This window comes from Aegilops tauschii, chromosome 6 (genome assembly GCF_002575655.3).
Source record: "Aegilops tauschii subsp. strangulata cultivar AL8/78 chromosome 6, Aet v6.0, whole genome shotgun sequence".
Taxonomy (NCBI): Eukaryota; Viridiplantae; Streptophyta; class Magnoliopsida; order Poales; family Poaceae; genus Aegilops; species Aegilops tauschii.
In genome coordinates, this window is record NC_053040.3 from 222075268 (window position 1) to 222082420 (window position 7153).

The window sequence follows — 7153 nt, forward strand, 5'->3', positions numbered from 1 at the left end:
ACTTCGACCAGTTTGGCTTGGTAATCCTACAGGCAGTCAGGCTCTGATACCAAAGCTGTCAGGACCCCGATTCCAAGTCACATCGATCTAGCCGGTAACACCTCATATCACTTTGTGGCCTCACGCACGGTATTCCCACGGGTGTCGCCTTACCATGGCCCGGGACCGTTTGCGTCTTTTAGCTCACGTATATGATTTTCCATCTGAGTTATGGATTGTTCTAACTAGCAGCATGTATGCCTGTCCCCGTAAGTTAGTGCCACTTTGGGTTCACGACTAGTCATGTCGGCCCGGGTTCTCTGTCATATGGATGCTAGCGACACTATCATATACGTGAGCTAAAAGACGCAAACGGTCCCGGGCCATGGTAAGGAGACACCCGTGGGAATACCGTGCGTGAGGCCGCAAAGTGATATGAGGTGTTACCGGCTAGATCGATGTGACTTGGAATCGGGGTCCTGACAGCTTTGGTATCAGAGCCTGACTGCCTGTAGGATTACCAAGCCAAACTGGTCGAAGTTGAGTCTAGAAATGCTTTAGTTATATAAGGGAATGGATTGTGGAAGGGAACGTAAGGCTCTTTTTACTTCTTATACCTTATGCCCTTCTGATCTGAGTCACCCTCTTCTCTTCTACGGGGATTAAGAACTAGGCTTCTCATCTTTCTATCAGGATCACGTGTTACTAATCCATAGAAAAATAAAATCTATGGGCACATTCTTCAAGGTCAGTAAGACCAAGCACATCACATAAAGATTTCGGAATTGTAGAAACACTAGCACCGAAGTCACACAAAGCAAAACACTTATAATTTTTAATCTTGACTTTGATAGTAGGTTCCCGTTCATCATGCAATTTTCTAGGAATTGAAACTTCTAATTACAATTTTGTTCAGTAAAAGCCTTATTTTGTTCATAAGCATGGGGTTAATTTATCATGGCTTGCAACAAAGAAATGCAATCAATCAAAGAGCAACTATCATAATTAAATTCTTTGTAATCCAAAAGAGTGGGCACATCACTAGTTAAAGTCTTGACCTCTCCAAACCCACTTTCATCAATTTCCTCAACAAGATTTTCACCCTCCGAAATGTTAGGACGCCTTCTACCTAAAGTACTTCAGTAAAATACTTATTATGCTCAAATTGTGTAGTCGTATATTCCTCAGTACTTTTCTCAATTTCAAGAAAAATATTTGGGTAAGGAACATCATAATATTTTCTTTGAGGCATCATGACTATGCAAACAAGAGTGCACACAAAAACAGACCCCGCAAGAAAACGGCGAACAAAAAAGAGAGGCGAATAAAACGGCAAATTTTTGTGAAGTGGGGCCGGGCGAGGAAAACGAGAGGCAAAAGGAAAATAATGTAAATTGCGAGGAGATGAGATTTGTGATTAGGAACCTGGTATATATTGAAGATCCTCCCCGGCAACGGCGCTAGAAATTTCTTTTTGATGTCGCTTGAAGCTACGTCGGTATTTCGCCAAAGAGGAAGGGATGATGCAGCACAGCGGTGGTAGGTATTTCCCTCAGATATGAAACAAAGGTTATCGAACCAGTAGGAGAACCAAGCAACACAACGTAAACAGCCCCTGCACACAGATAACAAATCCTCGCAACCCGACGTGTTAAAGGGGTTGTCAATCCCTTTCGGGGTACGGCGCCTCAAGTGGCAAACGGATGTGAGATAAATTTGTAATAAATTGATAGATCGAATGCTAAATAAAATAAATAAAGAAAAAGTGCAGCACTGTATTTTTGTATTTTTGGTTTAATAGATCTGAAAACAAATGCAAGGAAAAAGTAGATCGCAAAGGCAAATATATGAGAAAGAAGACTCGGGGGCCGTAGGTTTCACTAGTGGCTTCTCTCGAGAAAAATAGCAAATAGTGGGTAAACAAATTACTATTGGGCAATTGATAGAACTTCAAATAATTATGACGATATCCAGGAAATGACCATTATATAGGCATCACGTCCAAGATTAGTAGACCGACTCCTGCCTGGATCTACTACTATTACTCCAGACATCGACCGCTATCCAGCATGCATCTAGTGTATTGAGTTAATGGAGAAACGAAGTAATGCAATAAGAATGATGACATGATGTAGACAAGATCTATCTATGTAGAGATAGACCCCATCGTTTTATCCTTAGTAGCAATGATACATACGTTCGTTTCCATTTCTGTCACTGGGATTAAGCACCGTAAGGTCAAACCCACTACAAAGCACCTCTTCCCATTGCAAGATAAATAAATCAAGTTTGCCAAACAAAACCCAAATATCGGAGAAGAAATACGAGGCTATATGTAATCATGCATATAAGAGATCAAAGAAACTCAAATAACTTTCATGGATATAAAAAGATATAACTGATCATAAACTCAAAGTTCATCAGATCCCAACAAACACACCGCAGAAAGAGTTACATCATATGGAACTCCAAGAGACCATTGTATTGAGAATCCAGCGAGAGAGAGAGAAAGCCATCTAGCTACTAACTATGGACCTGAAGGTCTACAAAGAACTACTCACGCATCATCGGAGAGGCACCAATGGAGGTGGCGAACCCCATCCTAGATGGTGTCTAGATTGGATTTGGTGGTTCTGGACTCTGCGATGGCTGGATGAATATTTCGTCGATGTCTTTTGGGTTTCTGGAATATTGGGGTATTCATAGAGCAAAGAGGCAGTCCGGGGGCACTCGAGGTGGGCACAACCCACCAGGGCGCGCCTGGGCCTCCTGGCGCGCCCTGGTGGGTTGTGCCCCCCTCGGGGCACCCCTCAGGCGCAGCTAGGGCCCGTTGTGTTCCTTCTGGCCCATAAAAAATCTCCGTAAAGTTTCGGGGCATTTCGACTCTGTCTGATATTGATTTTCTGCGATGTAAAAAACATGGAAAAAACAGCAACTAGCACTTGGCACTATGCCAATAGGTTTGTACCAAAAAATGATATAAAATGACTATAAATGATTGTAAAACATCCAAGATTGATAATATAACAGCATGGAACAATCAAAAATTATAGATACATTGGAAACATATCAGTATGGACCGGACTCACTCCCCAAGCACCAACACAAACATTTGGCGGCACCAACCCCAGGGTAGAACTCGGGGCCTGGCCCTAGTTTCTTCTCTTCAACATAACCAGCAGGAGGCAGAAAACGGAGAAGAAGGGATGTAAAGATGGATGACTTCGCTCTCCTATCGCCCCTCCTTTTATCGGCGGGCCGAGGAGGAGAGCCGCGCCCTCAACAAGCGACCACCGCCCTCCTCCGCCAATTCAAGAAGACTGGGCCCTCGCCTTTATGCTCTCCCGCACCACGAGCCTCCATTACCTACCCCGCGCGATGCATGCAACATACGTGGCTAAGGATAAGAGCGTGGTGGGAAGAGTGAATTGGCAGTTTCTACCCCATGCGTTAAAGTCATTCATGGGCCATGACAAGGGTGGCCCCACCACGATTGGCTTTACACGGCGCAAGGGAAAACCAGAAACGGGCCCGGGCTCAAGATTAATGAAGAAGCAAATAAGACGTTAAGTAGCCAGCCTCTTCCGCACCCCTGCCTGTGCACTTATTAGGGCCTACCCCGACGATGCTCGGCAGCGCGCTCGGGGCAGGCCCGGGGTCTTCTGTCGGTGCAACAAACCCTGGGTCCGTTGCCCAAACTGTGCACAGGCACAGGAGCAAGATTACAACACCAAGATCAGAGCAAAGTGAAAGAGATGACCAAGGACAAACATGCAGATCAAGAGGACCGAGACCAAGCCAGAGAAGTCAGAAACCACTAGGAGAAAAGCCTCCCTTGCCGGGCAGGCGAGCATGGCAGGGACGGGGTCGCCCCCGGAAGGAAACCTCCAAGACGCCCCGGCAGGGCCTGCCGGGACTCGCGGAGGCAGAGCCACCTCACCAAAACACTTCACCACGACGCACATCATCGATCAATGCGGTGTCGAGCCGCAAAGTGACTAAGTGGCAGCCATTTTCCACATGGCGGCCTCTTTCTACAGGAAATGCCTACAGACGACACCCATATTGCGACGTGTCGAGCGAGCAGGTGCAAAGCTGGCAAAACAGCCCGGCAAGGCTTGCCGGGCAAGCGACGAAGTGACGTTGCGTGGCGCATTTAATGCGCTTTGTCAGCCTGCAGAGTTATGATAGCACTGTTTGCTATCTTATCAGTGCATAATGACTAATTTGCTACTGTGGTGACCCCTTAGTCTATAAAAGGAGGCCCGAGGCAACCTTAGAAAGGGTTGGAACCTTCATTAGCGAATTCACCCTCTCACATTTTGTGTGTACATAGCCGTTTCGCCCTGAAGCAACCCTGCCGGACAAACGCGTTGCGACCACCACAATTTTTCCACCATCAATCCACCAAAGCAAGAGTAGGGTTTTATGCCTCGCAGTGGCCCGAAACTGGGTAAAACTACCCGTGTGATCTCCGTCGTGCTGCCCCACGCTCCTCTGCTCTTTGTGCAACATGCCATCCCCCCGCCGAACTAGCAAGGGACCTTTGGTCCCATAGGTGGCCGTGGTTTCCCGCGACACTATGCGAGACTGAGAGAAATCTATTTATGTTTCATATGACTACCTGCCAGCAGTGGACGTTGTTCTTCATGCTGCAGGAGATATCTTTCGAACTAAGGAGTTAGCATTACTTGCTCCGCAAGGAATGTGACCATTGTGCTCCATTTCAGGCCGTTGGACTCGTGTGTTCGTCTATTGGCTGCTCCATAGGTCCAATTTGGTCTTTTCCCTTTAGGGAAGGTTGTGGCTATAAATAGCCACCCCGCTCGAACGTTGCCCGTTGGCTGCTCTGCTTAAGATTTGTGAGAAGATCGATTGAGCAACCCCTCTTCGAGTGATTTGAGTTTAAGATCGAGTGAGAGAAAAATCAAGAGCTGAAACATAGATAGTGGTTGAGCATCGTAGTAGTTCTGAGTTAGAGTTCTTGTACCTATTACTCTTGAGAGCTGTGCAACCAAGACGGATAGGGGTCGGCTCGAGTGTTGAAAGGTTGTTGTCTTCACTGAGCAAGATCTTTAGCAACCATGAGTCATTGTGGTTCGCGAAGAGGGTCTGTCGAAGGTTTGGAGATCGCCACCGACAGGTATCTACCATGAGTGAAATCAACTAGAGTCTGATCAACTCTGAGTTGAAGGAGAATAGGGAGAAGAGAGTTTATCTTTGGTTTTAAATCACAACTCCTCCAACCAGACGTAGTCCTTTGGTAGAAGGGCAAACTGGTCTACCAAATCCAACTGTCGCCATCGAGCACCACTGGTTCATTCTACTTTACTACATTACCTTCAGCAATATACTTTCGTGCTCTGTAACGATAGTTTATCTTCAATCATTGACTGTTGCATATCATTCACTTCTGTAATCTATTTCATTCCCATTAGTTACTGTTCATGCACATTTTGTTACATTCTCTTCATTCATCTTAGTCTTCCCTGTCGTACATGTTTCTCCTCGTGCTTATCTTATTTAGACTATGTGGTTTCCCTGTGTTACTTTCTTTCACCTCGTCATTGTTCTTTCTCGAGTTTCACCTTGTAGTTCATATCTTGTTTTCTCTCATGCTACTGCATTTGTTAATATATTGCATTACCTTCGTTATTGCCAAACCTGTGATATCCTATGCTCAAACCATTATTGCTTCCTACATTGAAAGTTATGTTCCTCTCTACCGAACCTTATTTCTGCTGGTGTGTTTGGGATTAGATCAAAACATTCACAAGAATTTTTGAATCTCCCATTCACCCCCCTCTAGTCGATATACTCTCGGTCCTAACATAATGCTTGGAGCATGAAGACATAATGTAGACAAAGTAATACCAAATAATATGTTCGAACCCCATCGTTTTACCCTTAGTAGCAACAATACAAATACGTGCCTTGCAGCTCCTCCTGTCACAGAGTGAGGACACTACAAGATTGAACCTACTACCATGCACCTCCCCACTGAAGATAAATCAATCTGGTTGGCCAAACTAAACAGATAGATCGGAGAAATACATAGCTATAAAATCACACATAATAAAGTTCAGAAAAGACTTAGTTACTTTCAATGAATAATCTGATCATAAACCCACAATTCATCGGATCCCAACAAACACACCACAAAAGGATTACATCGAATCAATCTCTCATGAGAACATTGTATTGAAGATCAAAAGGAGAGACAGAGAGAGAGAGCCATCTAGCTGCTGCTATGGACCCGCGACAAGTCCTATGGGAACTACTCACGCATCATCATGGAGGCAACAAGGTTGATGAAGATGGCCTCCGTGATGGATTCCGCCTTTAGTAGAGTACCAGAAAAGGCCTGCAGATGGGATCACTTGGAAGTTGTCACTGAAGGTGACACGCTAAAGACCGCGCGCCCAAGGGAAGGATGCCGCTAAGCTCTAGGGACTCGATCATGAGCTCCAAGAAGCTTCCTCCCGAGTAGATAGATCAAAGAAAGAACTGCAGTAGGCGATGGAGGTTACCTCGGGTAAGCCATATCTACTGTAGTGTGTCTTTGACGGTCAAGCTTTCCCTGAGTTGACACAACTTTGGCGTGTGTCAGGCGCATTCTGGGATCTCATGCCGCATGGAGGAGTGTTGCTAGCTGTTTGGTGCACCTCCTGGTCCATCTGACAAGAAGCTGAAAGCCTTCCGGTTCTGTTTCGAGGAGCCAGGGCGTTCTCAAGTCTTCGCCTATAAGAGGATGGCCAAGCCCGCCATGGAGGACCTCTGCAAGGCCTTGTGTTCGGGGGATCCTCTACCGACCACCGTCTTTGGGCTTGTACGTCGCCTTTAGGAGCCGGTGCTTAGAGTGAGCTGTGGAAATGGTTGGAGTACTTGAAGGTGCTCGGCGAGCTTTTGCGGCCGTGTAGGCACATTATCTGAAGCTGGATCTGGAGCCCATTGCCTAGCGGGTTCCCGAGAAGCATGACTAGGAGGTGAAGCTCAAGAAATATTGAGAAGGTAATGTCGGCTGCTCGGATAGCTCAGGAGAAGTGCAAGAGGGAGTTCATTATAGAAAATCTTGATTAGACTTGCATTGTATTCCCCTTAGTAGACCGAGTAGTATATGTAAAAAAGACAAGTCCTTAAGATGGCGTTCGCTATTTTGAGCGGATAAGTTTGA